At 41.3% G+C, this 21,534-nt stretch overlaps 1 protein-coding gene across 2 annotated transcripts in view; it reads right to left on the bottom strand.

The window, feature by feature from the left end:
* The window catches only part of prkce (protein kinase C epsilon), a 201,824-nt gene that overhangs the window by 93,084 nt on the left and 87,206 nt on the right, over positions 1 to 21,534 (bottom strand). The window lies entirely within an intron of this gene.

Genomic DNA, 21,534 nt, shown 5'->3' with positions numbered 1-21,534 from the left:
CATTCTGGATAACAGGTTCTATACCTGTACTATCTCAGTAGGATTCATATCATACTAGGAGTCAAGTGACTCCTGAAGGTTTTACCATCATCATAAAATATTTGCTTTTGCATTTGGACAGCACTGTTTTATTGGGTCATTCAGGCTTATTATATGTAAAGAACAATCCTTTAATGATGTCCCTGTACTGAACCTGGAATAAAAAAAAATCCCATGATTCCTGCCAAGATTCATATAAGTGCTGAAGTGCTGGCACTGAATGCTGGGAGTTAAATGCACTCTTGCTCCATTGGCTTGGCTTGGCCTGGCTTTCTAAGGCCACGTGCAACATCAGGAAGCCTGCGGGCACATCATGTGTTTAACTGCTGAATGGCTCTGGGTGTACTGATAATTACCAACAATAAAAAAAACTAATTGCAATGAAGTCGGCTCCAAGGTCAGACAGTCAATTTTAATGAAAACAAAAACATCCAGACTTGCCGAGTCAGGCTCTGGCGCTCCATCTGCCTGATGGAACTGTCATCTTGCTGAGGGGACAAATCTGGAGATAAATGAGGGTTATTCACTGTTCCTACAAGGCCAAGCTGTGAATATTACATAAATGAACTTAGATTGGTCTGTGTCAAAAAACGGCACAATGAAATGAATGACTGATACTTTCCAACTTTTATATAAGAATATTAAGTCACCTCTATCCTCCCACCCAACCATCAGATTTCCATTCACAGCCTGGGGCTCCTCTGATGGATTGGCTTAAGCCCTAACCCTTTATTAAGCACAGAGAGGGCTCCAACAGTGAGGGCTCCATCGGTACCCCAGCCAATCAGGATTACATGGAACCATTCAGGACCCACAACTGGAACTCACTATCAGGGAACTTAATGGCTCTGAGAGAAGAGAAGATAAGGCAGAGGAAGAGGCTGCTAGAGCCCCAGCATATACAGTTTAATCAAAATGGTCATGAATTTAGTATCTAATTAAAACCAGTAAATGCAGGTTAAAAAATGAACAAACATACTCATCGGATGATGTTTTAGGACATAGGAAAGAACAGGTTGGCTAATGAGCCCATAAAAGAGCACTTATACGGATTGGGCCGGGACAGACATATCATCCAGCCGACTCCTCTAGGATGTGCATGAAATTGGTCCTTGGCTTCTAAGGTTTCCCATTCTATTCTGCCTAATGGCATTTCTGTCTTACAAAATGATGTTTTCCTCATAGCTGCTTGCATGGTAATTTGATTGCCAGGACTGTGTTGGCTGTATGAAATACAAGACCACTAAAACAGCAAGATAATATAATTGGAGAATTACCCTGTGTGTAGGATATGGCTTTATTTTGCCTTAAATCAGAGTTGCCTTTAGGGGGGTGCATAGTGTGTGCCCTCAAAACACAGTAGTTGTAGGCAGGTGTTGGGTACATCGAAGGGGAGTGCTGGGAGTTGTACCTAAACAACTAAAGGGCTTTAGTTGTACTGTGGTTTTTTTTATTGGTCTGCCCTACTTCCCTCATAAATGGACCAAAAAAAATATGACTGCATATTCTCCTACTCAAGCCATATAGTGCTGTGTATTTAATGCTAAACATGATCGGCACAATCCATTAGATCACATACATTATATAGAACTAGTGATTTTCTCTCTGCTGTGCCTTGCATTTGGGGAGATTAGGAAAGTGTTGTGATGGCACAGGAGCTCCCTCTACTGGGGAGACATAATGGAAGTAGTAACAGGGGTACTGCACACTACTTATCTCCTCCCTGGAGCAGCCCAATCACACACACAACCTGGTAGCACCCACACTTCTTATTATAAAAATTCCTGCAGGCCAGTGGACTGTAAAGAGGCAATAGTTTCTCGACATCTTTAAAGGGGAAGTACTCCCTCATTATAAATTTAGATTCAGCTGAATAAAAAAAAAGGGCACAGGTTATTGTGTGTACATAACATTACTTCCCTGTATACTTCTATTTAACATATGAGCAGCACCCTCTGGGGTGTATTAAGACAAAAAGGGGCCCTGGGCATGGACATGATTTGGGACCTCACCATTGTACTGTTACAGTTATATCTTTCCCAGAGATACAGAGCTGTCTTTGGGGGGCAAATGAGCAGAAATCAGTGGGGTGCGGGAGTTACTTTTGTGCTGGGTCCTGGAAATCAAGGTTATTGGTTAGTATGTAACAGAGGCTCCAAATGTCCTCCATGAAAAGAGCTTTAATCTATGGGCCCTGTGGGTTTCTTAGGCAGTCCTACCACAATGCTTTCTATTGCCATGCATATCTCAATGGACCCGATGGCTAATTGTTTTTTAGCTTTGCACCCCAAGCACCTGATGTATATAAACATAAATGAGCAGACGTGTGCTCTGTGCATTAGCAAATGCCGGTACCGCTTAGTACCCACTAATCCTCTTTAGCAGCCAAGGGTAAATCCTGATACACTGCCATGTATAAATCATTATAATATGAGAGTTACAGTAGGAATGTTACAGTGGATTGTTTTGGAACTCTGCATTGCCTATGCCCAGTGTGGTGCATAACACGTTTCTCAGTTAAAAACTGGAACACGGCTTAGAACAAAATTACCAGCAGGGGGCAGACAAACACAGATAAGCAAATCTTAATTTTCGTCTACAGTAATATCAAACCTGCTGCTTTCTAGCTGTTCTGAACTACAATTCCCATCCACAGTGAGATTCCGCCACTCTCTATTAATTTCTATGGCATTTTTAAGGACAGATTTATTAAAAAGGGTAAGCATTATCTTATTAATAAATACTTTTAAAAATCCCATAGCAAGGATTGGAGAGTGGTGGAATTTTACTCTAGCGGCGAGATTTAACTTCACTCCTTGATAAATATACCCCATAGTATTTTTTAGTTAGTACAGGTATGGGACCTGTTATCCAGAATGCTCGGGACCTGGGGTTTTCCGGATAAGGGGTCTCCATAACTTAAGTCTGCTAAAAATCATTTAACCATTAAATAACCCCAATAGGGCTGTTCTGCCCCCATTAAGGGGTAATTATATCTTAGTTGGGATCAAGTACAGGTACTGTTTTATTATTACAGAGAAAAGGGAATCATTTAACCATTAAATAAACCCAATAGGGCTGTTCTGCCCCAATAAGGGGTAATTATATCTTAGTTGGGATCAAGTACAGGTACTGTTTTATTATTACAGAGATAAGGGAATCATATTAAAAAATTAGAATTATTTGCTTATAATGGAGTCTATGGGAGATGGCTTTTCTGTCATTTAGAACTTTCTGGATGACGGGTTTCCGGATAAGGGATCCAATACCTGTACAAGCAAAACTGACAGCTGTGGGAGGCAGGACCCATAGAATGCCTCTGCAGATGTCCCCTTAGTGGCCTGTATATGAGAGCCGCATAGCGCTGTTGTGACTTTCAGTTGCCCATGAGGACTATAATCCTGGGGACTGTGCCAACAATAGGATGTGTTTCAGGCTGTACCAGGCCAGCGGAACAAAGTGCCTATAAATGGATATTTAATAGTCCCTGGCAGAGATATCTTTGTGCAGCAATATCAGGGATGGCTATCCTGCTGTCCTTGAGATCAGGGGGGACCCAGGTTAAATCAGCAGTGGGACCCAGGAGAGAACGGATATAGAATCAGTTACCATTACTACTATTCCTACAAGGGTTGCGACCTTTCCTATTACAGGTATGGGACCCATTATCCAGAACCCATTATCCAGAATGCTCGGGACCTGGGGTTTTCCGGTAAGGGGTCTTTCCATAATTTGGATCTCCATAACTTAAGTCTGCTAAAAATCATTTAAATATTGAATAAACCCAATAGGCTTGTTTTGCTTCCAATAAGGGGTCATTATATCTTAGTTGGGATCAAGTACAGGTACTGTTTTATTATTACAGGGAAAAGGGAATCATTTAACCATTAAATAAACCCAATAGGGCTGTTCTGCCCCCAATAAGGGGTAATTATATCTTAGTTGGGATCAAGTACAGGTACTGTTTTATTATTACAGAGAAAAGGGGATCATTTAACCATTAAATAAACCCAATAGGACTGTTCTGCCCCCAATAAGGGGTAATTATATCTTAGTTGGGATCAAGTACAGGTACTGTTTTATTATTACAGAGAAAAGGGAATCATTTAACCATTAAATAAACCCAATAGGGCTGTTCTGCCCCAATAAGGGGTAATTATATCTTAGTTGGGATCAAGTACAGGTACTGTTTTATTATTACAGAGAAAAGGGGATCATTTAACCATTAAATAAACCCAATAGGACTGTTCTGCCCCCAATAAGGGGTAATTATATCTTAGTTGGGATCAAGTACAGGTACTGTTTTATTATTACAGAGAAAAGGGAATCATTTAACCATTAAATAAACCCAATAGGGCTGTTCTGCCCCCAATAAGGGGTAATTATATCTTAGTTGGGATCAAGTACAGGTACTGTTTTATTATTACAGGAAAAAAGGGAATCATTTTTAAAAATTAGAATTATTTGCTTATAATGGAGTCTATGGGAGATGGCCTTTCCGTAATTCTGAACTTTCTGGATATTGGGTTTCCAGATAAGGGATCCCATACCTGTAATAACATTGGGATCAAGCATCATTTTTATCAGCCAGGTGGCCACCCTAACTACTGCACACAGAAATGCTATGGAACAAAATATAATTATACCCACCCAAAACTGCATGTGATCCAGACCCATAAAGTAAAAATCCCATATCCCTATTCAAAGGCAGGCAATATTAAAGCCGGTCTGTGTTCCCTTGGACAGATAAGGAACGGTCTATGGCTGGTGGCAGTGGGGGGTGCTGCATCATTCCTTTGTGTATATGCTGCCAGCCCAGCCATTTAACCAGAGACTCAGATTAAAGGGGAACTCTGGCTTACAAATTTGTTAAAAAGCCCCACACAACATAGAAACCCCTAATATACCTATTACTGTAAACTGTTAATTCAAAAAGTAGGAATAAATATCATCTTTATATACTGAAATCCAGCTGCAAAACAGTTCTTCTCTTTCTGCATCATTTGAAATCCTGGCAGGGGAGGAGGGACTAAAACAATGATGTTACAAACTGTAACAACTTCTCCACATAATTGACATCACCTGTGCAGGGAATTGTGGGATTTGAAGGATGCAGGCTAAAGGCAGGCTGAGGTAGTCGATTACTGTTAGTTACCGTAGACTACACTTTTTTTGTGTGCATCAAAGTAGCCAGCCAGATCAGCAGGGGAACAGGGAGCGGGGCTTAGGGAACTGTTCCAACCCATATTATTACATTAAAAATCATTAAAAGGCTGCATATTGTTTTAACTGATGTTTATTGCAAAGTTACTTGAAATTATGTTTACTTTTGATAAAGCTTCAGTACAGTTTGGGTGGAGTTCCCCTTTAACATGCAACCAATAGGAAGAGGTCTTTAAAATTCAGCTACAGCCAGAATAATCACAGCTACATTAAGTTCATGTATGGCCATCTTTAGGCCCATGGCACACTGAGCAAAATCTCCATGGGCATTTTCCACCAGCGGAGAAGTGCCAGAACATGGCCAGCCAGGCTGTCATTTACTGAATGAAATTGGCCTGACACAGATGGTGACAGAGGGATTCCATTCAAGTAAATGGCGTATTGGAAAGTTGCAAAGCCTGGAATCTAGGGGAAGGGGTTTGTTTATACAGATGTTTTTTTTTTTATAGTGGACTGCTAATTTGTTTTGACTGCTCATATGAACCAAAAGTATAATGTGACTTAATGATACTTATTGCACTAATTCCAGATATAGAGCATGAAATACCAAAACACAAGCCCTATTCATTGCATGCTGAAAAGGAGTCTATATTGTCCCTTTATGTTTTGGTCCTTGTGTAGGAATATTCTAGTTCTTACTGGCAGAGCTGCCGGGGGAAAACAGACACAGTACTGGTTGGGCCCAGGTTGGGTACCCACTGTCTAATCTGTGGGGTCTGCTATTTGCACTAAAATTTCTTATTCCTTCTAATCAAACCAGGACTGGGGTATCCCGTGCTTAACCCTAGAATATCTGCACATTGTAAATAAAGCAGTGCCTCTCTCCTAATTATTCTGCCCAAGCAGAACCTTTCAGCATTATGCAGAGACCACGGAAAAACATCTTTAAACATAAAGAACCGATAGAGAAATGAGAAAAAAAGGGTGCAAGATAAAAATAAATTGTGATGCCACATTCACAGAGTGCAATGTCAACACCTTGTCGCTTATTCCTGGCACATTCCATTTCTGCTCTGCGGGGTGCCACCTACGGGTGTGAAGCATCATGTGACAGCAATGGAAGATCACATGGATCCTGCACTGGTACTGGGTAAGGGGCATATTTAATATTGGTACAGGTATCAGATCCCTTATTCGGAAACCCATTATCCAGAAAGTTTCGAATTACAGAAAGGCCATCTTCCATAGACTACATTATAAGCAAATAATTCTAATTCTGAAAAATGATTTCCTTTTTCTCTGTAATAATAAAACAGTACCTGTACTTGATCCCAACTAAGATATAATTACCCCTTATTGGGGGCAGAACAGCCCTATTGGGTTTATTTAATGGTTAAATGATTCCCTTTTCTCTGTAATAATAAAACAGTACCTGTACTTGATCCCAACTAAGATATAATTACCCCTTATTGGGGGCAGAACAGCCCTATTGGGTTTATTTAATGGTTAAATGATTTTTAGCAGACTTAAGTTATGGAGATCCAAATTATGGAAAGATCCCTTATCCGGAAAACCCCAGGTCCCGAGCATTCTGGATAACAAGTCCAATACCTGTATTTAGTATTGGTTGGTACAATATCATCTACAGCAAATACTGTTTCCTGTGTATGGGGCCCACCAATTGGACTACCCAATCAGAGATGGCCAGTGCCAACATCATCTGAAGTCCAGGGAGATTGGTTAAAGGACAGGGCAGGACCTAGAAGGGTATATACCTTTATTTATTCTCCATATAGTGCAAAGTAATAATGTGTGGCCCTTCGCTGCTAAACATGCTCTAATGCCTTAATGTTCCTCCTGAGATGCAGCTATTTGCAGAATTCCATTTATAGAACTAATATTCTGTTATTCCCACCAAGAATACATGCAGCGTGCGATTTCTTTCGTTCCTTTACAACTAAAAGGTCATTATACAGTTACCACGGTTACCAAGCGCAGCATGTCAAATTACACCTTAAATAAGATTTCTTGGAAAATAAAATCAAGAACAGCACTGCATTTGTTTTAGAGGGAGAGCAAAGGCCAGGCCATGTAGCACCGTTACATCCAGTCTGTGGGTTTCCTGCTGTTGCTGAACTACAAGTCTCAGAGAGAGCAGCTGATCGAGCAGATGGGGTGGGGGACAGAGAACAGGGATTATGTAACAGATGAAGGCTCAATGGCTGCTTACATGGGCCAAGATCATTATGCGAACAGTGCTTAGTCAGATATTGATCAATAAGGTGGGACGTTACCTGGGGGTAAGAACTGTGTCTACCCAATGAGAGGATACATCGATGTCTAACCTAAAGGAGAACTAAAGCTTAGGCACCCATCGCTTAAAATTGTTTCCTCCACCAGAGGTGATACTGAACTTACTACACCAGCCTAAAGGTTCAGCTTCTGAACAGCAACAATGATCCAGGTCTTTACAGTTATCACAGTAGTTCCCCATCTTGGAAAGTGTCAGTGACACACACATGCTCAGTGGGCTCTAAGCTAGTGAGAAGCTAAGCTTTGGGGTCGTCTCAAATTAACAAGCAGAAGATGGGGTTTACCTGCCTGACTACTATTCAGCCTTATACTGCGAGATTTATATTCTATATATACAGTATATTGTGAGATTTATATTCTATATATATAGTATATTGTAACATTTATATTCTATATATACAGTATATTGTGAGTGGATCCCTTAGCTCAGGTAAGTGCCAGCAGAACAGAGCATGTGAAGGGAATCGGCAGAAAAGAAGATGGGGGGCTACTGGGGCATCTTTGGGGGCACAGACCATCCCTGCTAAAGGGCAGTGGGTGACTTGGGCTGGTACAGAATTCCAATCCCAAACATAATGCACATTTCTATCCAACTTCTTAAGATGTAGTTCTCCTTCTACAAAGATTTGGAATACAAATTCTACACATTATGTTTTGGGCATCTGTACCAGCCCAAGGCCCCCACACCCTTTAGCAGGGAAGATCTGTGCCCCCAAAGATGCCCCATTTTCCCTTTTTTTTTTTATACAGATTCACTGCACATGCTTTGTGCTGCTGAACTCACAGTGTATATATAATGCAAAAGTCTCAATACAAGGCTGATTAGTAGATTCACATTACATGGCAGTTTAGAAACTAATATATTCTGCATCAGAATATAAAAACTATCTCTGTAGCGTCAGCTTTTCTACAGCCGTCATTGGTTCAATCCCAGCCAGGGCACTATCTGCAAGGAGTCTGTAAGTTCTCCCCGTGTCTGGGTAGGTTTGCCCCAGGTACTTTGGGTTCCTCCCACATTCCATAAACATACAGGCAGGTTAACTGGATCCTGGTAACATTGACCCTAGTGTGTGTGAATGTGATTTAAATTGTAAGCTCCAATGAATAACCTCTTGGCTGACAGTCACACCAAGTGGCAGTTTAAAAAAAAAAAAAAAAAAGGCATAAATACTGCAGGATGTTTTTCAGTCCCTTTCCCAACGCCGTCTGCCTCAGCCACCAAGAGAAAATGGATTGGCGATCTCTGAAGACAGTCTCAAAGCAATCATCCCATCAATAGACCTAATATTCACATGCTTCTATTGATTAGCGCTGTTAATGGACTCATTAAGCATGGGCTTTATTGTGACCTTTAAAACAACTGATGACGTGTGGCTTAGATTCATCCCCATGTAGCACTGCGGCACGGATAGAGGGAAAGGAACAAGGAGAAGGGATGTTCCTAGTGCTAGTGAGTAATTAGCATTAACATGCTCAGTAATTAGTCTTTTTTTTTTTAGTTGTGGAGTAATCCTCTCATTCAGCAGCCGGGATCCGCCGCCCGCAGACAGCCGTATCCCCAAAGTATAAGGCAGAGAGGAAGCACAAGCAGAATCTGGATTGTCCTCATTTTGCCTTTGTGTTCTACAGTCACTTCACATTAGGGTGGGGACGTAGCTGCCCTCAGGCTGTGCTCGCACCTCCCCACCCTCCTCACGCAATATCTGTGCCGGGAAAGCCTGCAACTAATCCTACACTTTCCCAGGGAGCAGGAGAAAGCGCTCAGGAAAAGCTTACGGAAAGGCCCATTTCTATTTTCTGCCAATCACAGGAGGCCAAAGTGGGCCCAAAACTTGCACACAGGCCTTCTCCTTGGGAGCCATCATTCTAGAGTTCCCACAAGTCCCAGTTTCAGGGGCACAGGCCCCATTTTGAATCCTTGTTCCCCAAATATTTCCCTGTTTATCAGCTAACCCTCCCCATGATTTTGTTAACATATTTATCTCCCGTTTTTTGCTTTTTTTCATAATAAACTGAGGGACAGTTTCCCACAGCTCACATTTCTTGAGAAAATCTTATACAGGTCCTTTTCAAAAAATTAGCATATTGTGATAAAGTTCATTATTTTCTGTAATGTACTGATAAACATTAGACTTTCATATATTTTAGATTCATTACACACAACTGAAGTAGTTCAAGCCTTTTCTTGTTTTAATATTGATGATTGTGGCATACAGCTCATGAAAACCCAAAATTCCTATCTCAAAAAATTAGCATATCATGAAAAGGTTCTCTAAACGAGCTATTAACCTAATCATCTGAATCAACAAATTAACTCTAAAAACCTGCAAAAGATTCCTGAGGCTTTTAAAAACTCCCAGCCTGGTTCATTACTCAAAACCGCAATCATGGGTAAGACTGCCGACCTGACTGCTGTCCAGAAGGCCATGATTGACACCCTCAAGCAAGAGGGTCAGACACAAAAAGAAATTTCTGAACAAATAGGCTGTTCCCAGAGTGCTGTATCAAGGCACCTCAGTGGGAAGTCTGTGGGAAGGAAAAAGTGTGGCAGAAAACGCTGCACAACGAGAAGAGGTGACTGGGCCCTGAGGAAGATTGTGGAGAAGGACCGATTCCTGACCTTGGGGGACCTGCAGAAGCAGTGGACTGAGTCTGGAGTAGAAACATCCAGAGCCACCGTGTACAGGCGCGTGCAGGAAATGGGCTACAGGTGCTGCATTCCCCAGGTCAAGCCACTTTTGAACCAGAAACAGCGGCAGAAGCGCCTGACCTGGGCTACAGAGAAGCAGCACTGGACTGTTGCTCAGTGGTCCAAAGTATGTCATTCGGAAATCAAGGTGCCAGAGTCTGGAGGAAGACTGGGGAGAGGGAAATGCCAAAATGCCTGAAGTCCAGTGTCAAGTACCCACAGTCAGTGATGGTCTGGGGTGCCATGTCAGCTGCTGGTGTTGGTCCACTGTGTTTTATCAAGGGCAGGGTCAATGCAGCTAGCTATCAGGAGATTTTGGAGCACTTCATGCTTCCATCTGCTGAAAAGCTTTATGGAGATGAAGATTTCATTTTTCAGCATGACCTGGCACCTGCTCACAGTGCCAAAACCAGTGGTAAATGGTTTACTGACCATGGTATTACTGTGCTCAATTGGCCTGCCAACTCTCCTGACCTGAACCCCATAGAGAATCTGTGGGATATTGTGAAGAGAAAGTTGAGAGACACAAGACCCAACACTCTGGATGAGCTTAAGGCCGCTATTGAAGCATCCTGGGCCTCCATAACACCTGAGCAGTGCCACAGGCTGATTGCCTCCATGCCACGCCGCATTGAAGCAGTCATTTCTGCAAAAGGATTCCCGACCAAGTATTGAGTGCATAACTGAACATAATTATTTGAAGGTTGACTTTTTTTGTATTAAAAACACTTTTCTTTTATTGGGCGGATGAAATATGCTAATTTTTTGAGATAGGAATTTTGGGTTTTCATGAGCTGTATGCCACAATCATCAATATTAAAACAAGAAAAGGCTTGAACTACTTCAGTTGTGTGTAATGAATCTAAAATATATGAAAGTCTAAGGTTTATCAGTACATTACAGAAAATAATGAACTTTATCACAATATGCTAATTTTTTGAAAAGGACCTGTATATCCTCCTGCACTGAGATACAATTGTAACTAATAAGCTAAACAGGTCTCTTGGGGGAACTGAGACTCAGATTAAAGGGCAATTTTAGCTTCAATAGCAAAACTGTAATAAAAGATAAAAGACCACAAAACTCCAAAAACTGTATTCAAACTTTAAATGACCTGCTAAATTGTATAAAATGGGAGTGGTATTTAGGGGGTGTGGTCACAAAAATGGAGTGTGGTCATCTCTTTTTGTCCCTCTTTACATTTTTCAAATGCTGGGAGGTATGGAATCATCAGCTAGGGCCAGAGCCTGTATTACTAATGTACTGGAAATGTTCTTGCTGGTAAATCTGTAAATTCCTCACCTGCCCCTCCCTGAACAGCTCTGCTACCCCTCCAAGCCTTGGTTCCGCCCCCCCACCGCCTACAGCTCCCAGGCACTCCCTCGACCCGCCCATTCCCCACCCATGTGACATCACCACCCCATCCCTCTCCTCCCTGTCAGCAAAATTCATAAGAAAAGGTGGCAACCATAGCTGGCTAGTTTGTATGTATTTATGTATGTATGTATGTATGTCTAACTTTATTTATAAAGCGCCACAAGGGTACTCAGCGCTGTACAGTCTTACAATATACACAATTACACACACAAGTGTTGGGCCTTTGCCATGTTGGGCACTTTGCAGGCGCCCCCTGCTGGGCACACCACAGGTTGGGTTGCCATCTGGCCGGTACACTACCTGCCAAGGCCGGGTCTGGTCAGATTTACCGGCGATGTATTTGACTTATGTAAGTAACAGTGGTTCTACTCCCGGGCCCACCCCGAAATGTCGCTTCCAGGATGGTCTGTTAGCCCTTGTGCCTCTGATTTTTTGATACATGTATAGGACCTGTTATCCAGAATGCTCGGACCAAGGGTCTTCCGGATAAAGGGTCTTTCTGTAATTTGGATCGCCATAACTTAAGTCTACTAAAAAAATCAATAAAACATTAAACCCAATAGGATTCATTTTGCATCCAATAAGGATTATTTATATCTTAGTTGGGATAAAGTACAAGGTACTGTTTTATTATTACAGATAAAAGGGAATAATTTAACCATTAAATAAACCCAATAGGGCTGTTCTGCCCCCAATAAGGGGTAATTATATCTTAGTTGGGATCAAGTACAGGTACTGTTTTATTATTACAGAGAAAAGGGAATCATTTAACCCTTAAATAAACCCAATAGGGCTGTTGTGCCCCCAATAAGGGGTAATTATATCTTAGTTGGGATCAAGTACAGGTACTGTTTTATTATTACAGAGAAAAGGGAATCATTTAACCATTAAATAAACCCAATAGGATTGTTCTGCCCCCAATAAGGGGTAATTATATCTTAGTTGGGATCAAGTACAGGTACTGTTTTATTATTACAGATAAAAGGGAATAATTTAACCATTAAATAAACCCAATAGGGCTGTTCTGCCCCCAATAAGGGGTAATTATATCTTAGTTGGGATCAAGTACAGGTACTGTTTTATTATTACAGATAAAAGGGAATAATTTAACCATTAAATAAACCCAATAGGGCTGTTCTGCCCCCAATAAGGGGTAATTATATCTTAGTTGGGATCAAGTACAGGTACTGTTTTATTATTACAGAGAAAAGGGAATCATTTAACCATTAAATAAACCCAATAGGGCTGTTCTGCCCCAATAAGGGGTAATTATATCTTAGTTGGGATCAAGTACAGGTACTGTTTTATTACTACAGAGTAAAGGGAATCAGTTTTAAAATTCTGAATTATTCGATTAAAATGGAGTCTATGGGAGACAGGCTTTCCGTAATTTGGAGCTTTCTGGATAACGAGTTAACGGTTAAGGGATCCCGTACCTGTACATACAAAGACAAAGAACTGCTGTGACCCAAGGTCCCCTAATACCTGTTTATCATGCTACTATAGAGCAAAATATGACACTTTGCATTAATATTATGCTGCGATTTTAAATATGATCTTTAGGTTGAAACAGGAGAGCTTCTTTCTGGAACAGAGAGGAACTACATCTCCCAACATCCCACTTACAGCCACAGCTGTAGAACTGCCAGTTGCCAATCTGTGTCACAGACCAGAATAAAGGAAGACTCACAAGAAAACAGAGGGAGAAGCACTGAAGATAATCGGAAGATGCATTTGTCCCCTTTGTCAACACAATGACCAAGGAAGGAAGTGCAATTTCCTTTTGAGGAATCTGTCCAAAAAGAACAATTGGACATTGAGATTTATTTTAAATTCCGCATGGTAAAGAGGCTGGAATGTTCTTAATATAGAACACCATAAAGATTCTAGAAGATGCCAAATTTATTTAAAAAAAAAAAACAACCAAAAAACAATGCTTACGTGTCCTGACTGAAGGAAAGAGATAGGGGCAGCGCATTGATGCCTATTAACTCTAAACATAGTTTAGACTATTTATTATCATAATTTATATAGTGCCAACATGGCACTATATATGGTTGTATACATTGAACATACAGCTTTCATAGAGCTGAGCAATATAGGAGGTAAATAGGGCCCTCCAGCTCAATAGAATGTCTCAGCATTAATCTACTGTAAATCCTATTAGGTTTGGTTACAACGAAAAACATATGTGTTGTATTTTAAAAGGTAAACTTTATGAAGAAAGAGGGAATATTTAATTTGCCTGTACTGGAAAACAGTGTCGCTGTTGCTGGCTATGGAGAGGATGGTGGGACTAAGCTGGTGAGTTCTGCAATGCCAATCTCTGTGCCACTGTGCATTGGTATCTGTTCTAAAATAAATTTGTTGATATCTTTTAGAGCTTGTTTTGAAAATGTCAATGACTATCGCTGAATTTTGATATCAATAAATGCTGTACAGGTATGGAATTTCTTATCCGGAAACGAATACAGGAATGGGACCTGCTATCCCGAATGCTCGGGACCTCGGTTTTTCCGGATAAGGGGTCTTTCTGTAATTTGGATTTCCATAACCTAAGCCTGCTAAAATTCATTTAAATATTGAATAAACCCAATAGGTTTGTTTTGCCTCCAATAAGGATTATTTACATCTTAGTTGGGATCAAGTACAGGTACTGTTTTATTATTACAGAGAAAAGGGAATCATTTAACCATTAAATAAACCCAATAGGGCTGTTCTGCCCCCAATAAGGGGTAATTATATCTTAGTTGGGATCAAGTACAGGTACTGTTTTATTATTACAGAGAAATTAAAAATGAGAACTATTTACTTATAATGGAGTCTATAGAAGATGCCAGTGGGATGACTGGCGAAACGTCTTCAAGAAAAAGAAAAAAAAAAACACAGCAAGTCCAGTTGATTTGACTTATTACTACAGATATAACTACAACCACTTTCAGGTAAGCTCTTACCTTGAAATTGAACCCAATCATGTGAAGAGTCGCCAGCTTTTCGGTAAGAAAAATATTGGCTTCCCTAGGGCTGGACACTTGCCATCCACCTAACCCAACCACCACCTACTTGTATGACTAGTACCAGGGATGGAAGAAGGGGTAGGCAGAAGATGCACATTCCTAGGGAGCAATAGTATGGGGACACATCACTTCTCCTGCTGCCCTGAATTCCTATGCCTAAGTTCTTGGGCTACAGGACTACAGAACAGGCCACAGGTGATTCAGTCGTAAGGTGGGGCTGTTGTGGTGAACAAGCAGGGGCTGTTGTGGTGAACAAGCAGAGGCTGTTGTGATGGGCCAGCAGACAGGCAGGCAAGCAAGTGAAGGGAAAGTGCAAAGCAGGAGCAGGTAATCATCTAGGCTGCCGATATCTCTAGTCCCAGCTTTGGCTAGTTCCACTAGTACTGGAAATAGGGGACAACCCTGGAACTGGCCGCACAATGTCTCCAGGACTCCAAGTCTATATTCCATAAACAATGTGCCTTGCCAGCATATAGGAGCAGCAAGATATCCCTAAAATCTTGCCACCCTAGACATTCCCACAATGCTGCCTGCATTACCACCATTTTTACCTGCTTCAATGGTAAAATAATGGCTAAAAGGGAACCCTAGAGGCAATATAGCAGACAGAAGTAAGCCCTACAAAGAAAAGGCCTCATGCTGGGCAAGCATTGAGTGCTTTGGGCCCACATTCAACTTCAGCTGCTTGTCAGAAACAATCCAGTGGAAGCCCAGCATTTTCAGAATTCTTTACCATGTTGATGATACTAAATCTTCTATAACATAAATAACCATAAGAAAGTACATTGGAGAGGAAACAGACCAAAAACACAGTAACTTGTGTTCAACTTTTGACTCTCCTGTAAGTCTGAAAGGCACAGCTGGACACATGCATAATAGTTCAATTAAATGCTTTTTATTATTCACCGGCAAGCGTAGCATTAACATTCGGTGCTAAAATCATTAGGGCCCTTTGTAAGGCACAATGTATTGCTGTGTTCCTTCTGGAGGAGCTCGGAGCTCTTGAAAGTGATTCATAAAATGTACACAGCCGGCAAAATGTACAATGGACATCAAAGGGCTGCTAATACTGCGAGCTGTACTGCTAAGCGTTATTGAAATTCTAATTATTGCAGTTGAAAGCAGATCCCCCTTTGCTTTGCAACCGTGTCTGTTTAATTACTTAGATTATAGGAGCCCGTATATTAATGTATAGCTTGCTATTTAATGCAAAAAATACAAGTTTCCCAACAATAAAAGTGCCAGGGTTACTTTTTACTGCACTGGCTGTAAAAGTTTTCAGAACATGATATACAATGGAAGGGGGATCCCACTGCGAGTGCTCCGAGGAGGCAACTGGCTTTGAACTTCTTGCTCCCACGTCAGGACATGGTACTCAGCATGCGCCATGCACAGCAGTTAGCCAGGAATGTAGGCAAAGTGTATTATGCTAGCTGCTAAGGGAAAAAAAACAAGTCAAATATCTACATTTTTCTTTAAAAACAGAAAATGATATCATTTTAGGTGTTGCAAGATATTCTCCTGTTTCTCAAGTTGGCCATACCCTGGCTCTTTGGTATCGATATTGTACAAATGGCCATTCATGGTGTGACCACCTTTCCATTGTTCCAATATTTCTGGATATTTTTCATCATCACAAAAGTTATCATCATTAATCTGTACTCTCTGTGAGCCAGCAGCTTGTTGGAGCTACAGAAGGACACACCAGCACAAACATGAGAAGCAGCGGTCACATTGATGAGCATTAAGCAATGGTGGTGGATCAATTTTGCTTTAGGGCTGTGGCACAAAAAATACTGAGAATTATTCAACTAATTTAACTATATATCAGCATACCCTAATATTTTTTTTAAAAAAAGTTAAAGCTAAGAAAAAGTGGAACAAAAACAGATATGTCAGGAAGGAGTCTTTGGAATTGCCTTCAAAGCTCTCAGACAAGAAAATTATTAAATATCTTTGGGAAATGGTGCATGCAAAGAGGTCTGTGGAGCACATAGAGCTTTTCTGCTTGTATATTTCATTGGAGAAATGCTTGATACCCCTCTGTGCCTTCTGGATACAAGGTGGAACAAAAACAGATATGCCAGGAATGAGCCTTTGGCATTGCCTTTGAAGTTCCCAGACACAAACATTACTGAATATCTTTGGGAGATTGGTGCATCAAAGAGATCTAGGGAGCACATAGAGCTTATCTGCTGGTATATTTCACTGGAGAAACGCTTGATACCCCTCTGTGCCACCTGGCATTTATATAAATGAAAACAGATAGTGACAGGGGCATCCACACATGTGAATGACAGATGTCACATAGGTGTACCAGGCATAGTTTCCACTAACTAAAATATTTTAGGGAAGAAGCCCTACATGGCCCATTATCCAGTGCCTCAAATTTGTTTATTTTTCCTCAAAATAAAGAAGTATGACCAGAAAGACATATATCTTGCTTTAAGAAATACATTTACATCAGCCAACCGAGTATATTGACAGAACTCCCAGACCAAATGGGCGACCTCAGTGGACATACACCAGATTGTGGGTTTGATCTACATAGGGTTTGTCTCGGCTTCTGTTCTGGCTTAAAATGGGTGAAGTTTCTTTGTACAAAAATAATAAATGGCTACAGAATTACTAATAAGTATTTATTCTGCAGTGCTGTACCACAGAAGGGTAGACACAGTAAACATTCAAGTTAAATACAAATACTGACTGAAGCAGAAGGTAAAGAGAACCCTGCTCATTACGCTTTATAATCTCATAGATCCTCACACTGCTGGATAATACAAACATCCAAATCCATGTGGGCTTTGAAGAGTAAAGATATCCATCTCAGAACATTACTGCCAATATCTGATGATGATCTGATGGGCATTGTCACAAACGCACCACCATACAAGTCTATTGTTGTTTATAAATTGCTAATATGATTCTCTCAGCTGAGTTTGCCCATCCCTTATATCTGCCACTGCTCAACTTTCTCCTGCAGGGCTTTGAAGGCAACTTGGCTAAGTATATATATCTTGTAATACACTTCCCACAAAGAACCCACGGGATCTCTAAATCACATCACTCCAAGTTTTATGGAGTTAGAAATGAGCCTGATCTGTGTTTCTGAAGGCAGAGTAACAACCCAAAGTATTTAGTGGTCACAAACTGACCTGTTAGTGCCAAACAATGTATTTTAGCTTATTTTGCTTTTTATTTTCTTTGGAGGGTTTATAAGGCTAGAAATGTGAACAATTCTAAAATGTGATGACTTTTTTCATCAGCAGAACTTATTTGGGCCCCACAGCAAAAAAAACCAAGACATTTCCATAAACAGGTATGGAAACTACATTAGTCACAGCCCCACTTGGTCCCCTACACTTCCTGTACCCCACAGGATTCTTCAATAGTTACACCCCTGAACACCAGCTCTAACACTGTTCATCAATGCCAGTGGGGTTCCATGATGTTTAGAATTAGTCCCTTTAATACCTTTGATATTTCTTTCTGCAATAAAAAATAGTAGCTATATCAAGGTGTATGACTTATTTGAACACACTTTTTGGATCACACAGGTCCCGAAGTAGGGAGGAGAGGCACGGTTTGAATAAAATGTTTGGGTCACAAAGCGGATTCTAAAGGTCACCATACACGGGCCGATTCTAGCTGCCGATATCGGTCCCTTAGACTGATTCGGCAGCTAATCGGCCCGTGTATGGGCACTACCGACGGGCCTATCGGACTGATATCTGGCCTGAAATTGGCCAGATCTCGATCAGGCAGGTTAAAAAGTCTAGTCGGATCGGGGACCGCATAGGCTCGTTGATGTGGTCCCCGAACTGACTTTGTCTATACCCGTCGTTATAATTCGACTGTTTGGCCCCAGGGCCTGGATTCTCCCGATATCGGGAGAAGATCCGCTTGCTTGGCGACATCGCCAAGCGAGCGGATCTGAAGGTGTATGGGGACCTTAAGTGCAGAACTAGGAGTAGGGAGGAGAGGCATGTCTCAGACACAATGGCAGGAAAGATGGAGCACAGTTATAGGTGGGAGTAACCAGTGGTGGGGCAGGCAAGAAGGCAGGGCGCCAGGCTAAGTAGTGTTACCTTGGGTGGCAATAGTACATAATCGGCATTGCCAAGAAACATTGGCCAAGAAACACTGGCCTACATGATCCAGTAAACATGACATTATAGCAAATGTACTATTTTGCGGTTATTGCTCATAAATTAGGTGTGTTAATGTTAATTTCAACTTCTAGCAAGCCGCACCTAGTCTGTGTCTCCATTTAATAATGGCCTGCCCTGGTCTCCTCTGCAGCAAACACTGCATTACTGTCATTAACAGCAGCACAAAAGCAGACGTTTAAAAGATTTTGAAAAATGTGTTTGCATCGGGAGAATAAACAAAACAACAACAACTGTTGTGCAGTGGAAATTAGGATCCCAATTCCCAGAGACCATTCCGGAACCCGAAGCGATACTGGGGTGTGACTGATGGTCGCCAGTGCCAGACAGTGGCGCCATAATATTATAAATGGGACATGAACACTGAGCATCTTGTAGCTGCGGGCAAAGCTGTCGCCTACTGTAGCTGTCCATACACCAAAGAGAAAGCATTAGTGAAAAATTAATGAGATTATTTAAATCAATGCAAATGCCTACTTTACGTTAATTAGCCTTACAGGGTTGATGTGGCGCGGTGCTTCCATGCGGGAAATCATATGCCTAAATAAAATAATATGTACCATAATGATTATGAAGTTTTACACAGAGATTAGGAATCACTGGGAAACACAGCAATACCAGGGTCTATAGATACTGGTCAGTACTGGTGGTTCCATTCTGTGGGGGTAGGGTTGCCACCTCTCTGGTTTTGAACTGGGCAGCCCTATTTCTTAAAGTGACACTGACATTAAAAACTACTCTTCAAAATACTATTGATCATTTTTTGCTGATAGGTTTAGTCCGCCAACCTGACCGTCCCTTCTCAGCCTGTCAGTGATAGCTTCTAATGGTAACGGACTGTGCTGCACAAATATGGCAGCCCCCTCATACAGAAATATGGAGGATCAAATAGGGAATGTAAAGCAGCGACAAATACTTTTAAGACAAAATTGTTAACACGCAAAGACAATGTTATGATAGATGTAATAAAAAGGTTTAATTTTTAGTGTCGGTATCTCTTTAAGGGGGCTCCTGTCCAGTTATTCTGGTTTTAAAGCCAGACATGCCAGCCATGGGGTGTGTGACATCAAAGCCCCAAACATGACAATCACCTCCCCACCACAAACATCACTGTTACGCCCACTCAGGGTCGGACTGGGGGGTGCAGGGCCCACCGGGGCTCCCGCCACAGGGGCCCTGCAGGTGCCCCAGCCAGCCGTGTCCCCTACCCCCCCCCCAGGGGCCCCCCTAACCCCCCCATCCGACGTCTCCCCTGAGCGCGTATAAATTGAACGCGTCAGGGGAGGAACAGTCACAGTTGGGGAGCGCCGGCAAGGGTCGGACTGGGCCGCTGGGGCCCATTGGGATTTTTCCCTGCGCCACTGATGTCACGGTGCCACCCCAAAGTCATCGGCCTGCCCCCTTTGTCCAGCTTTTTAAGGTGCCAACCCTATGTGGGGCCCACTCATTGCCTTTAGAGAGCTACTACACCTTTTTGCCTTTGTATTTGTCGACAAGAAATATGAAATATTCCATAACTTCCATTAAATCCATGATCTCAACTCACAGTTTCAGCCTTGAATAAGACTCCACTGTTCCCTGGTCACAACCAGTCATGTTTTTAGGATTTGATCACCTTTATTCCTCACCTTATCCAAAACAAGTATTCCAGGAGCTCCAACTCTTTTGTGATAAGGAATGTTATGTGCATAATATTATATATTTCTTCAAAAAATGCATTCTATGACCCAATCTCTGTTATAGACCTCTTGGTTTTGGTCCGCTTTCCATTGCAGTAAATGTCAATTATCACTAGTGGCATAAGACATAGCTATGGGTGATCCATTGAACCAGAGCATCTTCAGACTGTACAGTTTTACTCTTAAAGGGCTGGGTTCACCTTTAAATTGACTTTTAATATATTATAGAATATCCTATTCCTAGCAACTCTGCAGTTGGTCTTCAGTGTCTTTTTTATAGTTTTTAAATTATTTGCCTTCCTCTGCAACATCTTTCCTGCTTTCAAATAGGGGTCGCTGACCCCAACGGCCAGAAAATATTGCTCAGTGAGGCTACAATATTTTTGTTATTGTTACTTTTTATTACTTATCTTTCCCTTCAGAGCCTCTCCTATTTTTATTCCAGTCTCTTATTTAACCCACTGCCTGGTTGCTGAGGTAAACAAGACCCTAGCAACCAGATAGCTGCTGAAATTCTAAACTGGAAAAGCTGCTGAACAAAAAAACTAAATACAGGTATGGGATCCCTTATCCGGAAACCCGTTATGCAGAAAGCTTCGAATTACGGAAATCTTGTTTCCCATAGACTCCATTTTAATCAAATAATTCAGAATTTTAAAACTGATTTCCTTCTCTGTAGAAATAAAACATTACCTTGTAATTAATCCCAACTAGGATATAATTAAAAAATTAACTAAATGACAGAAAAGCCATCTCCCATAGACTCCATTATAAGCAAATAATTCTAATTTTTTAATATGATTCCCTTTTCTCTGTAATAATAAAACAGTACCTGTACTTGATCCCAACTAAGATATAATTACCCCTTATTGGGGCAGAACAGCCCTATTGGGTTTATTTAATGGTTAAATGATTCCCTTTTCTCTGTAATAATAAAACAGTACCTGTACTTGATCCCAACTAAGATATAATTACCCCTTATTGGGGGCAGAACAGCCCTATTGGGTTTATTTAATGGTTAAATGATTCCCTTTTCTCTGTAATAATAAAACAGTACCTGTACTTGATCCCAACTAAGATATAATTAC

The sequence above is a fragment of the Xenopus tropicalis genome, chromosome 5 (genome assembly GCF_000004195.4).
Source record: "Xenopus tropicalis strain Nigerian chromosome 5, UCB_Xtro_10.0, whole genome shotgun sequence".
Lineage (NCBI taxonomy): Eukaryota > Metazoa > Chordata > Amphibia > Anura > Pipidae > Xenopus > Xenopus tropicalis.
Note: the sequence above shows the minus strand (reverse complement) of the source record. Positions and strands in the feature narration are given on the sequence as shown.